This window comes from Canis lupus, chromosome 18 (assembly GCF_011100685.1).
Source record: "Canis lupus familiaris isolate Mischka breed German Shepherd chromosome 18, alternate assembly UU_Cfam_GSD_1.0, whole genome shotgun sequence".
NCBI classification, from domain to species: Eukaryota; Metazoa; Chordata; class Mammalia; order Carnivora; family Canidae; genus Canis; species Canis lupus.
The window spans coordinates 31156234-31177437 of NC_049239.1; the positions used below are offsets into that span (position 1 = coordinate 31156234).

At 35.5% G+C, this 21204-nt stretch overlaps 1 long non-coding RNA gene across 1 annotated transcript; it reads left to right on the forward strand.

The window, feature by feature from the left end:
* Positions 1-4105: 4105 nt before the first annotated feature.
* LOC119864118 lies at positions 4106-17167 on the forward strand. Its single transcript, XR_005372942.1, has 4 exons — positions 4106-4218; positions 10320-10430; positions 11538-11703; positions 17028-17167. It is a non-coding gene; the product is annotated as an uncharacterized LOC119864118 (long non-coding RNA).
* The last annotated feature ends 4037 nt before the right edge of the window (positions 17168-21204 follow it).

A 21204-nucleotide genomic window follows, 5' to 3' on the forward strand; every position in this document is an offset into this window, starting at 1 on the left:
ACAAATAATGAGATCTGTCCAATCCTTTGTTCAACCGTCTCATGAGATTAAACTAGGGAACTCAAGAGGTGCTTTTGTTCTCAAACAGAATAAAAATGTGAATAATCACTGAGAAATAGGGAGTGAAAAATTGGATCTGGGCATTTCAACACCGAATCATCAGTTATTTGATATAGTTGCTACTTTGTTATAAACATTGACTAACAATATGATAAGTGATCAAAAACTCAGTGCATGGGATGTCCAAGGAACGATGTATTCATTAAATATATCCTGGGTTCTTTTTTTTTTTTCTCTTTTTACATTTACATTAACAGAAATACTCTGTAATGATATCTTAGTAAGGTGAACATACTCTCCTTTGTTATAAACTGAGGGAGGCGCCACTATTCCCCAAAGGGTTTTTATTTATTTATTTTTCCCCCAAAGGGTTTTTATAACAATCATACTTCTGTAAAACTTTTAGCAGTGCCTGTCATTTAGTAGACACTCAAACATTATGACAAAAATTTGATGAATAACAATAATATTGCTAACTTTGAATCCTTTCAGACTTTCATTTAAACAACAAAGTGTGTGTTTTGTTGTTGTCATTTCATTGTTTTTGTTGCTGTGAATTCTAGATAGAGTTTTATTAATACAGTCAAAGAGTCTCATACCTCTACAGCCACCTTCCCTGGAATCCCTATTCACAATCTGTAGCGTGACTGTCCCAAACAAATATCGTTAGAAAGGTCTGTTGTAAGAAATTAGGTTGTAAGCTCTTAGGCTGCACTGTGAAATGTGAATTTAGAATTTGCTAAAGGAAGTTTTCACTTTGTGTTTGAGTATGGCCATTTATTGCCTTTTTTTTTTTTTTTTTTTTTTTTTTTTTGAGTAAAGGACTTAATGTTGCCTCAAACATTAAACAAAGAAGTTGAAAACATTTTTTTTTTGTTTCAAAAGCCAATCTGCTAGAAAAAAAATTCTACTGATCCCATTTATGGATGATTTTCTTTTTTCTTTTTTCACCTGCTTGCTTGTTTTTAAACAAAATGCTAGAAAAAGCAGGATCTCCCCATTCAGGTTCATGCTTGGGCCTTCTTTATAGTGCTGGCCATCCTTCATTTGCTTTGACATCATAATCATCTTAGTCACAACTGATCATGGGACATTGTGAGCAGAATAAAAAAGAACAGAGAGAGAGAGAGACAGAAAGAAAGAGAGAGCCTTAACGTGCTGGGCGATGCCACTTGTGCTTATATTTAGAGACTATCACATTGGGATGATGCAGAACCCAGAGACACCTCAGCAGAGAGGAAGAAAAGACACCTCTCCAGCCTGCATCTCAAGATAAGTGTGATTTCTGTGTAACTGCAGTGGGTGAATCAGATCTGCTACCTTGCAGGTCGGACAATGAAGAATATGTCCTATTCTCTCCACTGAGCTACTAAGGCCTTCCATCTTCCTGACAGCAAAGCTGAAAAAAAGAAGATCCAAAGCAAGAGTTGACAGTGTATAATAAATACTTGTCTTTCTTTTATGGAAATACCTCTACCATTTGTATGAGATGCCTCAAATTAATGTCTTCTTTACTCTTGAATCTTAGCATTGATATAAAAGTGACCATATGCTATTTCTAGAAAAGCTCCTAAGAAAAATGTATCAGAGTGAAAATAGCACTGAATCCGGTGAGGTGGCATGATATTGCATAAAGAGGATGTCTGAGAAGTGGACATTTGAGCAAGAACTTGAAAAAGTGAGCCATCAGCATATCTGTAGAATGTTCCAGGTAGATTCCAAGTCCCCGTGGCAGGGGCTTACTTAACTAGAGTGCATTGGGAATATTTCCAGAATGGTATAAAGGTCAGTTTGTATCACAGTGAGCAAGGAAAAGAATGACAGGTAATGGACTGAAGAGTCGATCGGGGAGCCAGATCACATGGGATTGTGTAGGCTACAGTAAGGAACTGGATTTTATTCAAAACAGAATGATGGCAAGAACTAGAGCAGAATAATGTTGATTAGTCGTTTTAGAGAATCACTTGGTTAGCAACACAGCACCACACCAAAAGCAACAAAAAAGACTATAAAAATACTATTGTCACAGCAATGCTTATTACAATTATAACCATTTATTGAAAGCATTGAAATCTAGAGGCCCAAGAAGCAAAAATAGGGTTTCGGGGTTTTTTTGTTTGTTTGTTTTGCTTTTGCCAAAACCCTGAACTGCTTTGCTTTTTTTTCCCCAACCCTAATGCAAGACATATATAACCCACTATTTTTTTTTTCAGGCATTCTTAAATAATTCAATCCTCCACTGAATTTCGGTGCCAAGAAGAGTTTCATTTTGGTAATTAGAATGACCAGTCAAGTGTAGAAATCCAACTTTAGAAATGCACGTAACACTAACTGACTCTATACCTTCTATACCTCTTTTATTTACTTAAAAAAAAAAAATCTTGTTGCTCTGCTTTCTCTCCAATTAAAACAGCTGCTCTATGAGGACAGGGATTTTTGTCTGTTGTGCTCACTACTATATACCTGGTACCTAGAACAGCCAGGCACACAGTAATTATTTAACAACAGGGTCTTTAGAGAGGAAGCACAGCTCTCACGGGACAAAGGTTCTACATCTCTCTCACATGATGAGAAGAGGAATAGGGACCCCAAGCAGAGATGGAAAAGTGGGAGCCCATCCGGGAGGAGAAAACAAGCCAGAAAAAGCAGAGGGAATGATATTTTCCAAATGGTACCCAGTATCTCAGGATAGTGAGCCCTGGGAACGGACCATCAAGTCAGATGAGAGAAGTCACTTGAAAACAGTTGATTCAGCTGAGTGGAAGGAGCATTGAATTCAATCTAAGTAGAAAATGAGAGTTGAGAAAGGTGGAACTTCCACTGTACACAACGGTTTCAAAGAGATTTGCTATTAATGGCTGCAGAAAATGGGAAAGGAAGTGATAGCTAGAACATAATATGGGCCTAAGAAAGGTACATTTAGTGAGAATAGAAAAGATCATACTACACTAACAGCCTTGAGGTTTTCATAGTTGAAATACAATAAATATTTATTCATATTTATCATACTTATTTATGTGTACTTATATGCATAGTCATTTAATATAATGTGGTTTTCATGGTTGAAATACAATAAATATTTATTCATATTTATCACATTTGTGTGTACTTATTATATGCATAGTCATTTAATATAATATGTGCTATGTTACATAGCATATTACATAACATAAATATAAATATCACATGTATTTATATTATATAATAGATCAGATATTTATTCATCATCTGGGGCTCTGGTTATAAAGCCACATAGAGACTCGGGCTGATAGACGTTTTTATATTTCACTACCTGCAACAGACTGTTTGACAAGGCAGTAGGGAGGTAAAGGAATAAGGGCAATAGCGCAATGTTTTTAATTTAAGTGTCAGGTGACTGTATTGGCTCATCTTGAACTAAGCACAATCAACTTCTGGAAGAGGAGCTGACATTCTTTGGACAGTATGCAGGAGAAGGTGAAAAATACACATTAGGAGCTTGAATCGGTGTTAACATGGGGGGTTACAGATTTGTGATTTTCGTCGAAACTAGGAGAATTCAAACCATAAGTATGAGTGTGTCAACCAAAGGAGAGAATACAAATGAGAAAAATTGAGGTGAACCTTTTGGGCTAAGAAAGCCTTCAAGAAACACAAGGAAAAGAGAATGTAGCAAAAGTAACAGAAGCCGTAAGTGGTTAAGGAAGAAGGTAAGAATCAGACAAAGTGGATTTGGAAAGAGGACAGGTTTAAAAATTTTAGTAGTCAAAACAGTAATAATGCAGAAAGGTCTAGAAAGGGGAGGCCACTAGATCTTACATTCTACGGAGGCCCTGGCAAGAACGGTTCTGGTGTCTTGTCACCGGTGAGGACAGCATAGACATCCAGAGGCCCACAGCGGAGGTGGGGACTTTGGAAGCCAACCCAGTGAGAGTAAAATATTCTTTTAAGATTTCAGAAATGAATGAATGCAAAAAAATGGGGCAGGCATGAGAGAGGGAAAGAAAAAGTCCCTTTGTGCGGTTAAATAATATCTTATGAAAGTGAAAGAAGCCTACTGGGAAAGGAAAAATGAAACTGAAGAGGGAAACCCCTATATCCTAGCTCAAGAGAACACTTCCACTTTGACAGAGCAAAGATCAATGTCCTTTCAACATGTTTTGAAAGCAGCTGGTTTGGGTAAGACCATTTTGTTTGTGTTTTGTTTTGCTTTCAATGTCTTCATGTTTTGGGGCCTGTTTACGTCACTTACGTACATTCTATATCTTTTATTATAACAGTCTCACCATGTATTCAATATGGGTTAGATGATCTTCATTAGAAAACGGGCAAAAATTTGCATCTTTCATTGTATATTCACATCATTTTTCTGCTAAGCCATCATTACAGTGCCGGAAATTTCTCTCTGGATTAATTTATCACAGGCAGATCTTAAAAAAAAATATTTGATTTGCACATTCTTCTCTCTTTAATTCTTTTCGATATAAACCAGTGGATTATATATTCCATCATATTTTATTGTCTGGAGTAGGAAAAGAACAAGAACATATATATATGAACAAGAAAATATACAGTTTGTGCTCCTGCAACCTCAAGGGAAAATTGATCATTTCAGCACAATTTCCTCTGAAGTAAAACCCAGAATGTTTTTCTTTTTCTTTACAGACAAACTCATTATTTTATTTTATTTTTTTTGCAAAGCAGATATATTTAATATGGTATTTAAAACAATACAGTAGGAGAATCCCATTCTAGCTTTGGCTATGCCAAATAACTGGCTCCAGTTCTGTTTTGCAAATCACCCATAACTATCCCTCATCAGATATAAACTGTTTTCATTCATCATTAACATGAAACCAACACTAGTTGTTTATTTCATCCTACATGAATGTTTAGAGGATGGATGTGAATGTGACTCTGTTCTTTTTAGAAAATATATTTGGTACTGACATTCTACAAATGTCATTAGCTGGCATTTATTTTCTCTGGAAAGAAAGAAAAAGAAAAAAAAATGCAATTCTCCAGGTAATACCAAGAAACATGCCTTTGAATACTCTATGTCATATGTACATATTGTTTAGAAATCTTAAACTGTGATTTTTTTCTACATTATGTCAATTATAATAGGTAGCTAGACACTGAAATTTCTAAAAAATACATGGAAGTAATGATAATCTAAGCTATAGTGGTTGAATGTGATACCTAGAACCAAACTACCTGAGTCTGAATTGACATTACCATGTAAGAGCTACGTAATGGTGGACAAATTATTTAATTGATTTCTCTGTGACTCAGTTTCTTCATTTGCAAAATAGGCATGGCAATAAAACCTGTGTCATTAGATTGTCATGAGGGTTAAAGTAGTTAATACAAAAGGTGTGCTCAGAGGCACACCTTTCAGTATTAGGAATGGATGTTATGAGCCCTCACTATTAGCTGACATTTATTGTGTGTTTAAGATGTTTCTAAGAACTCCCTGTGGGTGACCTCATTTAATCCTCAGAATACAACTACAAAAATTGATTCTGTTTTCATTCTTACTTTACCGATAGTGACCAAATCCTTTCCCTCAGATTGTAGAACCTGGGTTCCACCCCAACGGGCTGGGCTTTAGAGACCTTTACCTGCCACAACACGCACTCCCACCAGGGACAGGTGATCAGAATGAACAAAAGTCAGAATAACTGAACTGATTCTGTGTGAAGTCATAAACTGAATCCATGATCCTATAAAGTATTAGGTGAAATTTTATTTTTAAATACTATATAGAGCATTAAGCTACTAAACCTAAGAAATTAAAGCTTTCTAAAGGCCTAACAACGGAGTCAAAAAGCAGAGATTCTAGAGAATGTCAAGTACATTTATTAACTTGCTAAACATTTAAACTGTGGCTAATATGTTTTTAATATGTTTCAGGGTCAAAGACCTACATGATTAGGAGTCAAAGACCCTTAAAGAATCCAAAGAAAGACACAGACCTTTCCATCCAGAAAGACATACATACATGTACAATTTAAAATATAATTTTAGGTGTTTCTAAGCCCCCATTCAGTCACGCCGGGTAAGAAACCATGACTAATATATAATGAAAAGAACTATCTAGCACTCTTGCAGTGTCTTACCTAAAAACTCAATGTGTCAAGACAGAGAGCCATAAAAGTGCATCCACTTGCAAATTTATGTTAGCCCACATCTTTCAGAAACTAACCAGAATAATAAATGTTTTAAGCTGAAAGGAAAACAAACCAAACTAGAAACTTTCCTTTAACTATAGTCTCATCATACAACTCTTAGAATTTAAAAGTCAAAATACGCTCACTTGGGGACACTATTCCTGTTTGCTTGTTTGCTTTTTCCAATAATGTTTTTAAAGAACAGTCAAGGGAAGCAACTTATTTTCTATGATTTTTGAAAAATAGGCAAGGTTCACTACTCCCATTCTGGTTTATTTTGGGAACTTAGTGTGTTAACTCCCTGAAGAAGTGAGCTCTGTTATCTTCCACATTACCCTTCTCAGGGCATGTTGCCTTCTGATGCAGGCCCTTATTTCATTTTAATGACAAGGCTCTGTAAATTTCAAAGGGTCTTACAATACCCAGCATTTCAGAAATACAGCCTGGTACATCTCTTCACTGTAATAGGCAAGGTTTTTCACATAATCTGGGCAAAGAATATCACCTTGGAAATTTTGAAAAGGAAAATAAGACTCCCTTAGGAAAAGAAAAATGCATGATTGTCATAGTTTGTGGAAAACATATTTCTCCAGTAGGAAACCCTATTCCAAAATATTGGATATTTTGTGTAAAAATAAGGATTTAGGGATTTGGAGAATCTTTTTTGTAAAAGCTTAATGTAGGTCCCATGGTTCATCACTTGCTATCTCTATTCTTACCCATTAAGAAATCAATAACTGTTTGGTATTTCCGAACTACAGTATTAAAAATTTAATATATATATTCACATATTCATTTACTTAAATTTAGTGCAATATCTTTACACCCAAGGACTAGCTATGGAGATTTATTATTTTTTTCTGTCATTCATTATGAAAATTTTAAACTTACAGCAAAGGTAACAGAATCATTTATCTATTTATTTTTAAGATTTTATTTATTTATTCATGTGAGGCAGAGACATAGACAGAGGGAGAAGCAGGCTGCTCTGGGAGCCCGATGTGGGACTTGATCCCAGGACCCGGGGATCATGACCTGAGCCGAAGGTAGACACTCGACCACTGAGCCACCCAGGAGCCCCTTATGAATTTATTTTTGAGGGAGTGAGAGAGAGAGAGAGAGAGAGAGAGAGAGAGCATGAGGAGAGGCAGAGGGGGAGAGAAAGAGAGAAAGAATCTGAAGCAGACTCCACACTGAGCAGGGAGCCTGACATGGGTCGCAATCCCATGACCAGGAGATTGACATAGTTTTGGAATACAGGTGAGGTTTGGCGGGGTGAGGTCCAGAGCCAACGAACAAGAAAGGAGTCTTGAGATGTCTTTGGTGCAAAATGGTGGTTTTATTAAAGCCTGGGGACGGGACCCCTGAGCAGGAAGAGCTGCTGCACAGGGGTTGTGAGGGGTGACTGATTATATACCTGGGAGGTGGGGAAGGTAAGGAAAGGGGAAGTTTCAAAAGGATTTTCATATGTTAAAGGAGACTCACAGGATACTAGAGGACTTGTCATTGTCAAGTTAAGTTTGTTTTTCCCAGGAAGACTGGATGGCTCAGTGGTTGAGCATCTGCCTTCAGCTTAGGGCTTGGTCCCAGGGTGCTGGGATCGAGTCCTGCATCAGGCTCCCCAGAGGGAGTCTGCTTTCCCCTCTGCCTATGTCTCTGCCTCTCTCTGTGTGTCTCTCATGAATAAATATATTTTTTAAAAGGTTGTTTTTCCTTCTAGCAGGCATTAACATTCAAATAGTTGGGAGCTTCCTGGAGGAATGTCACACATATCCCACCCAGGAGTTAGGGGAGGGAGGTTGTAGGTGCCAACTTGTCCTTTGTCTTCAGCCAGCCTTCTGTTTCCTCATCAAGATCATAACCTGAGCTAAAACCAAGAGGTGGATGGTTAACCTACTGAGCCACCCAGGTGACCTTCATTTATTTTTCAATTAAAAATGCTTACTAAGTTCCCATTAAATACAAGGCAAAATAATTGCTTTGAATCTGCTTGAGAAGATATCACATATTCATAGGATATGAAAACTATAAATAGAATCAGAAAATGTATTTTGGCTAATTCTAAGAATGACATAGAGATCCAGAGGTAGGAGACAGCCATAACTCAACTGATAACATTCACAAGGGTTACAGTGTTGTAACAGACGCATGGGAACTGTTTTAGACTGTTTTGGAAATTCTATTTCATAGTGTTGGCACTTGCATATCAAGCCATCAGCATGCACACAGGCTCACGTGCCAACCCGCATGCACATACACTTACTGTTATATCTGTAGGTGATATAACTTGAGGCCACAAATTATTCATGTAATCTAAGTTTATTAGTATCGCAGAAAATACTGTCATTTGCTTTTAAAAAATATATATATTGTCTGATAAAATGCCAGGGTGGGAAAAATACTGAGACTTTTTTTATCATTCTGTTTCCAAGTCTATAATAGTTTTCCGATAAATTGAACTCACATAAAATGAGTTAGCTCAGTTAAAGTGCTTTAAGAAAAATTCTGTGTGTGTGTGTGTGGTGTTTCACAACACATGACCGTCTGTCATATCTCAATGCAAGAAATTAGTCTTCTCAGAGCTTTCTGATCCTTCTGTTTTCTCTTCCTCCAAATCACTGGAGGATTCTTTAAGTCTGAAGATATTCAGGGATCATTACTTTTACGAAAGATAAATTGCTGATTGAGGCTGAAGAGCTTCTTCTGGCCCAAAACAATATCGAAAGCTGTCATTGCCTGTCATTATCCCGATTAAAAATCATGAAATGGCCACCATAGAGGACTCTATCTAGAGTTCTTGTTCATACACTTGTTCAGAGTATTTTTAAATGGAAAAATTGATAAAACTTCACTTGAGAACATTTGATAGGCAGTGCAAAGTTATAATTTCTCAAGATTTTGGAATGTACTCAGTAGAGCCACTCGATAAAACCAAAAAGTCCAATTAGAGGTTAACTGTATTTGTAACTGATAAAAGGCATACACTCTCATACACACATATAACCGATATTTATGACACAATCCATTCATTCATTGTGAATATTTACTGAACACATAATAGACAACAAATGTGGTAACATATTAAAAAAGAAACAGCCATCGTTATTTTCTCAAGAAACTGAGTTTGAGGTTAATTCCTGCCAGTAAGTTTCTATTTCAATGGGAAAAACAACATACTTCAAGCTTTAACCAACTACTTGAAAGTTACAGAACTTTTCATAAAATGGCCTCAGCTATTACTTACTGGCTGTGATATTGTGGACTCGGTTTCCCTACTGATAAAAGACAATTATAGTACCTTTTTCAGGGACTTGTTGTGAAGATTCAATAAATAGCACACATGCATGTTTTGTTTTGTTTTGTGTTTTGTATAGAAACCAGCATATTGTAAGTCCCCAATAAGCATAACCTATTATATTTTTTTTTCTAGTCTAACATTTGATCTGTGACATTAGACTATAAGAAATAAACTATGCTCCCTGTCAGAATTCCCCTAAGCCTGTCCCTGGAACGCCACATGAAACAAGGTAGACAAGCCTACCTTGCCCCCTTTAAATGAAGATGGAATTAGATACATTAAGGTTGCGAATTGAAGCAAGACAAAGCATCTGCTCAGCTGTTCTGATTTGAGGGGAAGGGGCCATGATGAGATCAAGGAGGGAATATGTTTTTCAAAAGTTCAGTAGCTGGATTATAAAACATACATAATGCTAGACTATCACGATTCATGGAAAGTTACAAAAAGGGGATGTCGCATGAGTGCAGGTATTTAAAGAAGTTTACAGTAGTTTTTTCTATAGTGTGGAATTAGTACAAAATGTTTGTAGCCGACGCTGGGGAGGAGTGAGTAGGTGGAAGCAGGAAGTTTTGCAAAGGTAGCTTTCACCCTTTCGCCAGGTGTGAAATGATTTGCACAGTGAGGCTTCACAAAGGCAAATGTCTGTATGGGTCTCACTCTTATACACAACCATATTTGTCAAAACACAGAGAAAATCAAGAACTTAACAAGGGAGCCATCCCACCTAAAAGCATTTGAATTCAATTAAAAACTTCAAAAGGCCCTGGCCCCCTTGGAAAATAAAAATTAACTCCCTCCTATCTTCTAAGATGGCAAGATGACAATTATGAAATGAAAAGATGGAAATGAATACAAAGGATATCTTCAGGGGAAAATCAGTATGATCTGATGCCTGGATGTACAAGAGGAATTAGAATGAGGTATGTGTCAATGATAATAGCAACATTTCCAAATTTGGATTGCAGGAAAATGATGGAATTGGAGGAAGAACCATTAAAAGCGGTCTACTTTAGCAGGCTTTCTTTGGTTTCTTGTGTTCTTCCAGTTTACCAGTTATAACATATATTCCAGCCAAAATTTTTAATTGGATGGTACATTATCATACTTAGCATCCCAAAGTAGGACGCCTGCCTTTTTTTTTGTTTTGTTTTGTTTTGTTTTTTTTACTAAATAGAAGCTTCTCTAATCTAGACATGTTGCCAGAATATTTTTAAAATTTTTAAAATCTCTGCAACTAATCTCACTGTTAGGATTCTCTTTCAATCTGGAGTTGTTTATCACCGAATCAACATCATATTTTTTCTTCTATAAGGCAGTTTTACTGAGGCTTAACATTTTATGTCACTAAATGAAAGTGATACACGACTCATAACAAAATGGAAAAAACCAATCTCCGAGCTCCATTTTAAATAAATAGAGCTTACAACCCCTTAGCGAGATGAATAAGCTTTTTTGCTTTATTGGCTTTTGACAAAGTTGTAGATGCAAACATGGATTGGCTGATGCAGCAGAAATTCTGCAGTTTAGTAGTTCTAAGATTATTATATTGCACTTGCTAAAATACACACACAACATCTAATATTTTTTTATGAAATTAAATATGCCCTGCAATTTGCAACAGAATGCTAAAAGATGCATTTCTATATGCAGATGCTCTTTTAGAATAATTTTACCTGGCTAAACATCCATGAAGTAGTTTTATTCTCTCATGATTCTTTATTATGAAGATATCTCTTGAATAAATAGACACTACCCTTTTCCTACCTGAATCATTCAGTAGTACTATAACTTGATATTTGCATCTACAGTGAACAATTTGGTGAGGAGAGCTAGATCATGACAAACAGGGTAGTGAAGGGATGTTTACAAGAGAAGCACTTTATGAGCATATTGTTAAGTGGAAAAGCAAAATCAAAACTGTATACACAATGTAGTGACCTTAGAGCACAGCTTCAAATTATTTAATATGAATGTCTAAAACCCATCCTCTTGAATCTGGGTAAGCTTGCGACTGTTTCAACCAGCAGACTGTGGATGACGTAAGTGCCACGTGACCCCTGAGACTGGGTCAGAAAAGACCACACTCCTGAGCTGCCAAGTCAGAAGTTAGACTACCTTGAGACTATCACAATGGAGAAGGTACATGAAGGCCTTTTGATGGACAGTCCCAGTTGAATCCAGCCCATGTCACAGGTGAGTCAGGAAACCATCTTGGAACTGGACCTTCCAGCCCAAGCTGTTCTAGTCACCTACCATCTGAGGCTCCCTACCTGAGGACCCAGCCACAGTAGAACACTGGGAAGCTGACCCACCTTTCTGAATTTCTAAACATAATCCTTTTGCACAATAAAATGTCTGTCTTACATGCTGCTGGTGTGCTACAAACAGCTCACATCAGCTTTTGAGCAATGGCTATTACATTTTCAGGAATTCTGAAAGCAAATTTGGCAGAGCCATTAAAAAAATATAGTTTAACAAATTATATTAAAAACAAAATTAATGAATAGTCAAAACCCATAATTTCTCAAATATTTTACTACCTCAAGGTAGATATTAGGTCTTGTATTTACTGCTTTCTGTAATTCCTACCAAATTTATCATATTTCTATTTAGTAGTAACATATTCCATTTTTATGATTATACTCTATTAAGTATTAGAAAATCATTCCTGATTTGATTCACTCGTGATGAGATTTATAATAATTTGCCACTCTAACATCAAAAGAGTAAGCCCTTTTAGGTATATATGCAGTGTTATAATATGAAGAAAGAAATTGAGAGATGGCAGAGAGGGAAAAAAAATCGTATTTTTTTTTTTTTCTTAAGAGCGTCAACCAACTAGTACTCAGCTGAATAGGTAATATCTGTTAGTATCTAGTGATTGTTTTATTGAACATGCAACAATTTTTAAGTAAAATTTCTTCATATTTTACATCAGTTAAATTCACTTAAAAATTCATACACTTCTTCTAAATGACCTTTTAGCCCTGATAAAAAATACTTTGCCGAACTAAACCCATGTGAAATCTAATTTCACTTGAGCTTCTTATGAAATTAATTTTAATGCCTAATCATACTGTCTTCATGCTGACAAAATCCATACTGAAGTTAATGAGACAGGTGTCTCCAAGGAATATCTGAAATTTTCATTCTACTCAAACAGCAGTAGTTCAAGGATCTTTGTTTTAATACTTTACCCTCCACCAACTTTTATTAAAAAAACAAACAAACAAAAAAAACAAAACAAAAATAAAAACAAAACCCACCTCAAATATGTTAAAATTAAGTCTATATGGAAGATTATGTAAAAAGTTAGTTATATTTGCAACATTAAAAAGAATTATCTGACAAAACTCATTTACTTTCTTTTATTTTTTATAAATAATTATCTTTAATTCTAATATATCTGAGACCATATTTTTTGTTTCTCTCATCTCAAAAATGTTGAAGTCACACATCCTAATGCATGGCATGTTCTGTTTAGAAAACAACAGAATGAAAAAGAACCCATTTAAGATTTAAGATATACAATACAACTTTTTGACAACTCATTATGTAACTGACTTTCATTGCAAAGGTAGGTGATTTTGTTATCTACTTTCTCTGGAATCAGGGGATCTCATCAAGATGTTCCAAAGATTATTCAAAATTTGTGATATAAGTTATATTTTAAGTTTTAAATATTTTATAAGCTTTAATTGGCAAAAATACACAAACATTGCAAACTTTGGTTGTAATATCTTACTTTATATCCAGCTTTAGAATTAACCTTCTCATGCTATGTTGTATTTGCATGTAAGTTTGGTGTAAATATATTGTTAGTCTAAAATGCTTTTTAAAAATGAACAACTATATGTATCAACTATGGTAAAAATATTTGGGAGATACTGTATTCTTGCAGATAATATTTAAATATATCTGTTCAGTGTTTCTCATGGTTTATCAGTTATGCTTCTATCACACAATAGATGCTCAGATCTTTTAAAATACCTTAAGGATGCAAAGTACTGGAGTCTGATTTTACATTTATGAAATTTGTGACCTTTTATATTTTAATATTTTACTTGTAAAATCATGCTACAGAAGAAATGACTAATCACAAAATAACAATCATCATCTGAACTCATATCAAACAAATCTGAATCAGAAGTAGGATTAAAGCAAGATGTCAAAAACTATCACAAAATGTCCAAAGGATTGTATTTGGACTAATGTGCTTTGTGCATGATTTTGCAAAATATATTTTATATTCTCTGCAAATTAAAGCATCTTAAAACAAAACACAGTAACTAAAAGGTAAGACTATATCTCCAACCAAAGCTTATGGTTGAATGAGTAGTTGAAATGTTCCCAAAAAGAGAACCCCTGATTCAAAGGGCATTACTGGGCAATCCTAACCAACACTAGGTAAAAAAATAACACTAATTCTATGCAAATTCTTCCCCAGAAAACTGAAAAGGAGAGAATATCCCCACCTCATTTTCTCAGTCCCACATTGCCCTAGCACAAAGTCAGAGACCACGGGAAAGCTACATTTCAAAATAAACATAGATGCAAAAATGAAGACAAAAAACTTAATAAGTAAATTGTAAAAATATTTTAAATGATAATGGATTATGACCAACTGGAATTTATCCCAAGAATGCAAAGTCTGTTTAACATTTCTAAATGCCCATTAACAGATAATGAGGTAAAGGAAAGGTGACATATATGTATAATGAATATCACTGAGGCTTAACAAAGGAAATCCTTCCATTTGCATCACCATGGATGGATCTGGACGACATTATGCTAAGTGAAATAAGCCAGACACAGAATGACAAATACCTAATGATCTCAATTACATGTGAAATCTAAAATAGTCAAACTCATAGAGGCAGGGAATAGAATGGTAGTTGCCAGGGGTTGGAGAGAAGGGAAGTTGGGGAAGTGATGGTTCAAGGATATAAACTTTCAGTCAAACAAGATAAGTAAGTTCTGGAGATCCAGCACACAGCATAGTGTCTGCAGCTAACAGTACTACATTGTATATGTAATAGGGCAGATCTCATGTACACATACACATCATCATCATCATCATCATCATCATATCAGAATAATGGAAGTAGAAGGAAACTGAGAGGTAATGGACATGTTTATGGCCTTGCTGATGATGGCTTCATGAGTATATACTTATCCTCAAACTCAAATGATATATATTAAATATGAACACCTTTTCCATGTCAATCATACCTCAGTAAAGTGGTTTAAAAGATAAAATTTAAAAAAGTTAATCACTGTCATTTATCATATTAAGAGAATAAAAATGAAAAAATATGATATCAATAGTTGCAAAATTAAAAAAAATTGAACAAAACTGAAGTCCAATTTCTGATAAAAATTCTTAGCAAACCAGATGTAAAAGAGAATATTCTCAACTTAATAAACAGCATCTATGTAAAACCTATAGCTAGTGGAATACTTCCTGGCAAAAAATATCACACTTTTCCCCTAGGGGCAGAAGTAAGACAAGGAAGTCTATTCTCATCACCTACCAAACTCAGTGATAAAATATGCACTTCATTATATAAGGAAATTTCTCCACTCTGTATCCTCAATACTTAGAACAATCCCTGGTAGATGGCAGTTAATAATTAATCTCCACAAAAGAATGTAAAAGCAAATATTGCTAGATTAACAAATACAAAAGATAGCAAAATTATGCAAAATACATAATTTGGAAGGTTGGAAGAAATAAAGATTTAATTTATTTAAATTTTTTTTAATATTTATTTATTTATTCATGAGAGACACAGAGAGAGACAGGCAGAGACAACCAGAGGGAGAAGCGGGCTGGGACTCCAACCCAGATCCCAGGATCACCCCCTGAGCCAAAGGTAGAGGACGTTCAACCTCTGAGCCATCCAGGCATCCCAATTAAGTTTATTTTAAATAATTATAATTCAATATAGAGATGTTTTGACAGTCTCCATGTGTTTGTTTCACATAATACACGTGTAATGATGAATATAAGAAAAATTAATTACCTTCTTAAAATATGTGATAAACAAAACTAGATAAATGTGTGTTTAAATCCTTTATTAACATACTATTTATTAAGCAAGCAATGATGCCTGATAGCAATAGTAAGAAAACTATAAAAAAAAAAAGTAGCTCATATAAAAATGGTTGTCAAAATGTAGTCATGTCATCTTTGTTATACTGAAAAGTACTAGCTGTTAAAGATTCCAACAGCTTTCAAATGACTTTTACTTAATGCCACATTTATTTCGGTATTTAGACTCATGTGTAATCAAGTACGTAATGTACTCTGGGATTTTCATTTATTTATTATTTTTACTGAAATATTGAAGCGAGTCAAAGTTCTATGATTAATATTTCAGATAAAGAGTAAATCGCCATAATCTTTTGCCAACAAAGCTGAATGTCTCTTAAATATGGTTACAACAGCACGCATGCACGGCTTACTGATAGGTTTAATTGGCTAAAGGAGCCCAGTGCAATACTGCAGAATTGTGAGTTCCCACTCTTTGAGGCAGATACAAATCTCAGCCTGTGAATCCAGATGGGCAAGAAATGTAAGTGTATTTTTATATAAGTTATATTAATGCTTACAAGCTCACATAAATTTCAGGGGTTCTGACCACTTCTCCCAAAGCTGCATTTAATCTGGCGGGAGAATTCTTAATACAAAAGCAAGGGGAGGCAGGTATGCACGCTGTTTTTCGAGTCTTCTAACCAGTCACAAAGCTTTTTCTAGAATACAGTCATTCAGGTTGCATCTGGGACACCCTTTCTGTCTATGACAAGTCCACTGCTTCATAGAACTAGAATTGAGGGGACTTTAAACAGAACATCTACAAGCCTTATAGCACACATGCACACTGGAGCCCAGGTCCCTGGGTTTGAATCCCAAACCTACTGGGCACTAACTCTGTAATCTTGGGCACCATCATTAACATGTGTGTGTCTCAGCTTCCTTTTGCAAAAAATGGGTATAATAATATGGATTGAAATGCTATTATATTACATGTATAGAACAGTTCTTAACACTCGGTAGTCTATGTGCTTTGCTGTGAAGTATTATCAACAGTCATATTTACTGCATGAATTTACAACAAAAATGAGGGTAGAGAAGAGTCAGGAATACAGGATGCCCCAATCACTCTTACGTGGCTTGTATGAGGAGACAGATAGACTTCCTCATAATGAACCCCAGATAGTCATAAGCTTCACTGGAAAACCATCACTCCCACTTCCACCCTTTGGGACCTGCCATTGAAAACATACAGCATAGAATGCAGGCTTCCTGGGAGCAGGAGATGACTGGATACACAAATCAAGCACCTCCTCCTAATTGACAAATGAAAATGAGCCATTCCTTCCCTGTAGGAGAATAGGAGCCTTGCACTGACAGGGAGTCACATGACTGAGGAATAAAAGCACTGCTCCCTCTGACAACTATTTTCCATTGTCAAAATATAACACATTTTTTTTTCACTTTCCACCCTTTGCAGGTGCTTTCCCTGTGCCTAAAAATGAGTTGTGAAGAAACTGTGCTGGATAAATAAATGCCCCCAAATGAAAAATCTTTATAGTTACTGGTGATTTTTTATTTAAAATCCAAACAACGCTGTCATTATTTTTGTTTTCTTTTGCCCAGAAATATTAGATTAATATTATGCAAAGATAAAAAATAAAATATGATAAAAAAAAAGAATTGTTCTCTTTGTTTTCTCTACCATTGCACTGAGGGACTGATTTAAGACATGCGGTATCATGTCTTAAAGAGTAAATTGCACCCCAACCCCAGGGATGTGCTGCAAGGTAGGGGAAGAGAAAGGGAAATCATCCAGATCTAAGGGCTCCCCGTTTTCCTCAGACTCTCCCCATGCTTCAGGATAGAGATCTTTACACTGTTCTGAGAGGGGCACAGAGACTTCCCTCATTCTCCCTGTTGTTCTCTTTACAACACAGTCCAACTGACATAAAGCTCAAAAGGCAAGATTTGACCTCTGGCAAAATGGAATCCAGGTATGTTAGCTGGCAGAGAGGGACAGGGGTGGTAGGAGGTTACAGGAAAATAAAGATTCACATTAAAATAATGTCCATTGCAGCCAAGTCATTACATGATTGCGATGAAATTAAATCTTCTGGTGCGAGATTAACACGCAACGAAAGTATGACGAAATGGAAGCTGAAACGTCTGAAATGAAATTCTTGAAAAATCTTCATCTTAAAAATATCTGAAAATAATTGTTTGCTAAAAACATCTAAATTTAAACTGGCTGAGGAGCTGCTCATTGATGCTCTTCAACTTAATAACTTACCAATTAAGAAATCTGTGTAGTCAGGGAATTTGGGTTTCAAGTCAATTCCTCTTTCAAGAATTCAGATCAGGTGATTTAAAACTACCCCGCCTTTCAGGACAGGCTACTATAAAACAAGCTAAAACAAGCGGTAAGAGCTCTTAAACATTTGCAACTATGTTTCTGCATGAATCAACCTTTTTTTTATATAAAGATTTTATTTATTTATTCATGAGAGACACAGAGAGAGAGAAAGAGAGGCAGAGACACAGGCAGAGGGAGAAGCAGGTTCCACGCAGGGAGCCTGATGTGGGACTCGATTCCAGGACCCTGGGATTACGCCCTGGGCCGAAGACAGATGCTCAACCGCTGAGCCACACAAGCATCTTTTTTTTTTTTTTAATTAAAAGTCCTTTAGATAAAGTGAAATGGAAATTGAAGAGGGTTCTGTAGACCCTCTTAGCAACCAAGGAATCAATTCATCTTAAAATATAACACACAATTATTAGTCTTAAAATGGGATAAAATTCTAGAAAGAGTAAAAACGTGATTTCACTTGGACAACTGGGGGTCATATAACAACAGTACCAATAAAAATAACATGTTTAAACTTGGTTTCCTTTGTACCATGTACTAATCAAAGTGCTGCATGTATTAATTCTGTAATTCTCTCAATAAGGTACTATTTCAACTCAATTTTAGAGAAGAGTAAGTAAAGGCTCGAATAGCTAAATAACTTCTCCTAAGTTACATACTTAGTAAGTGGCAGCGCTAGGATTTGGTGACAGACAGTCTGATCCAGAATCTATGCTGCCAAAGATTCTAATAAATACTGTGTCTTGTGCCAATTGAAAGGTTCTTTCGTTGAGTGAGAATTATGGTACTTTCTGAATATATTGCCTACCAAAAATTAAAAACAGACAAACTATCAATAGTTTCTTTAAGGCAAACAATACATGTTTTATGGTCTTTGTCTATACCCTTAAAAAAAATATGTTTTGCAGACTTTAACACTCAGGAAACCATGTCTACTAAACTCAAACCCTGGAGGTATTATTCCATTATGTGGTTGAATTTCTTTTATTTACGTATTTTTCACACTTCAGTTTGTGAATCGATATTTTGGGGGGAAATAAGTTTGAAAGCGAACAAAGTAAACTCTAAGAAATTGGCCATTTCTGAGAGTCTCTGTTTCAAACTCTCACAAAACAAGTATGTACTCTAGAAAGACAGGCTTTCAAAAATCACAATTAGGGATAGCAACTAGATATTCCAAAGGGAAATTAACTTTTTTTTCAAGTCTACATTCACTCATCTTCAGTATCTATCTCACCCTCCTAGGGTGAGTGTATTTCCTATTGCTGCTCCAATAAACTGCCACTGATTTAGTGGCTTAACACCACCTTTGTACAGTTCTAGGAGGTCAAAAGTCTAAAATCAAAGTGTCAGCAGAACTGCATTCCCTCCAGAGGATCCAGGAAAAAACACATTTGCTTGCCTTTTCCAGTATAGAGAAATTATCTCAATTCCTTGGATGGTCACCACTTCCACTGCCTTCAAAGCCAGCAGCATAGCATTTCCCCAACCATTTCTGCTTTCATCATCACATCACCTTTACCTCTTTCTGATCCTCCAGGATCCATCCCTCTCCTAAAGACATCTATCATTACTTTGGTTCCTACCTGGATAATCTGCGATTCTCTCCCCATCTCAATAATTGAAGTTTGATCACATCTACCAAGCCCCTTACCACATAAGGTAACATATTCACAGGTTCCAAGACTTGGGAGGTGAATATCTTTTGAGGTGAAGTATTATTCAGTGAGTAAGAAAAAACATTTTCTAGTGAGCATCGTATGGGAGATATTTGCAGTGAATCTTGGAAACCTTTTAGTTGTTGACATTTCTGGACAGATATTTCTAATTATGTTTTAGATCACAGAATATTCAACCCTGAAATGGGATGAGAGATGAAGTATTCAATTTTATAGACAAACACTGAAGCCTTCAGAAATTGTGTCCTTTCAAATATTGAATTGCTATCTCGTGTCTCGGATCCAATTCTTGGTCTTCTGACTCTTGGTTATTCCCTGGTCTTGCCTATTATTCTAAAGGAAAATGTTTATTACAGATATCTTGACCCCTATATTTTCTTTTTCCTAATAATAATGATAATAATAGTAATAATAAAAACTTAATTCACAGATGGACAAGTAATAGGCATATTTTGGAGAAATGCAGAATTACTGTTAGAACGAATGTTTTTGCAGGTGTCTGCAAAACGATATGATAAGAATCTGATCATATCACTGATTTTTGGCAAAGTAACTAATATACAGGCAATCTTGAAATGGAAAATAATAAGAGCAACTTACTCGCTTTCATCTCTCTATCATTCTGGCTATATCCGCTCCTGGGAAATTATTCGTTCCTTCCCTGGGTCTTTGAAGTTTGTAATTGCTATGGAAACTGCAAAGAGTTTTCTTATAATTGAAAACAAAACCTACAATATGCAGTTCATAAATAAGAATTTAATAATTATTGCAATGATTAAATATGTCTTTGCAGAAATTTTTAAAGTAAGTTTCAAAGAAATGTCTAAATGATTATGCAATAATTGTCAAGGATTTGGCAAGTAATTTGTATAAAATTTTTATAAGCAACCACAGCATAACAGCAGTAATGCATTTTGAATCTTAGGTTCTCTGCTGAAAGATGTGAAAATCAATTATATCCTTTCACTGAAAACAGGAGGGGTTTTTACATTCTTCCACATTCATATTATTATACAGACTCAGGATTTATGTATGCCATGTAATTTCACTTTCCAGACAACATATTTACTGTGGAATATGTAATTATACATCATTAGAACAAAACATTTAATTCTTCATTAATATACGTCTTCGCTTGGAACCAGGAGCTTTGAATTTAACATGGATTGTGATGAGGACTGACCTAGAAAACTAATAACTTGCCTATCTTTTAAGGCACTAGTTTTGATGGAACTGATATATATTACAGTAAGGAATAGCAATAATGAAGACTACTATTATTATTATAACAAGATTATGTGATCAGGAATACTAATATTTAAAACACGTATGTTCTCTGAAGTTCTTTAGGTCCAATGTTTTGACTACAATACTGTTAGTTTGATAATGGGTTTTCTTTTCAACCTACAGACGTAGAACCTGAGGTTTGAAAAGCATGATTCTCTGAGCTCAAGTCACAGCTTTTCAAGAAGTAGGAGGCAATCTAAAACAGTTGTTAATGGAATCTTGTCTCACATTTAGATCTTTCATCCATTTTGAGTTTATCTTTGTGTCTGGTGCAAGAGAGTGGTCTAGTTTCATTCTTCTGCATGTGGATGTCCAATTTTCCC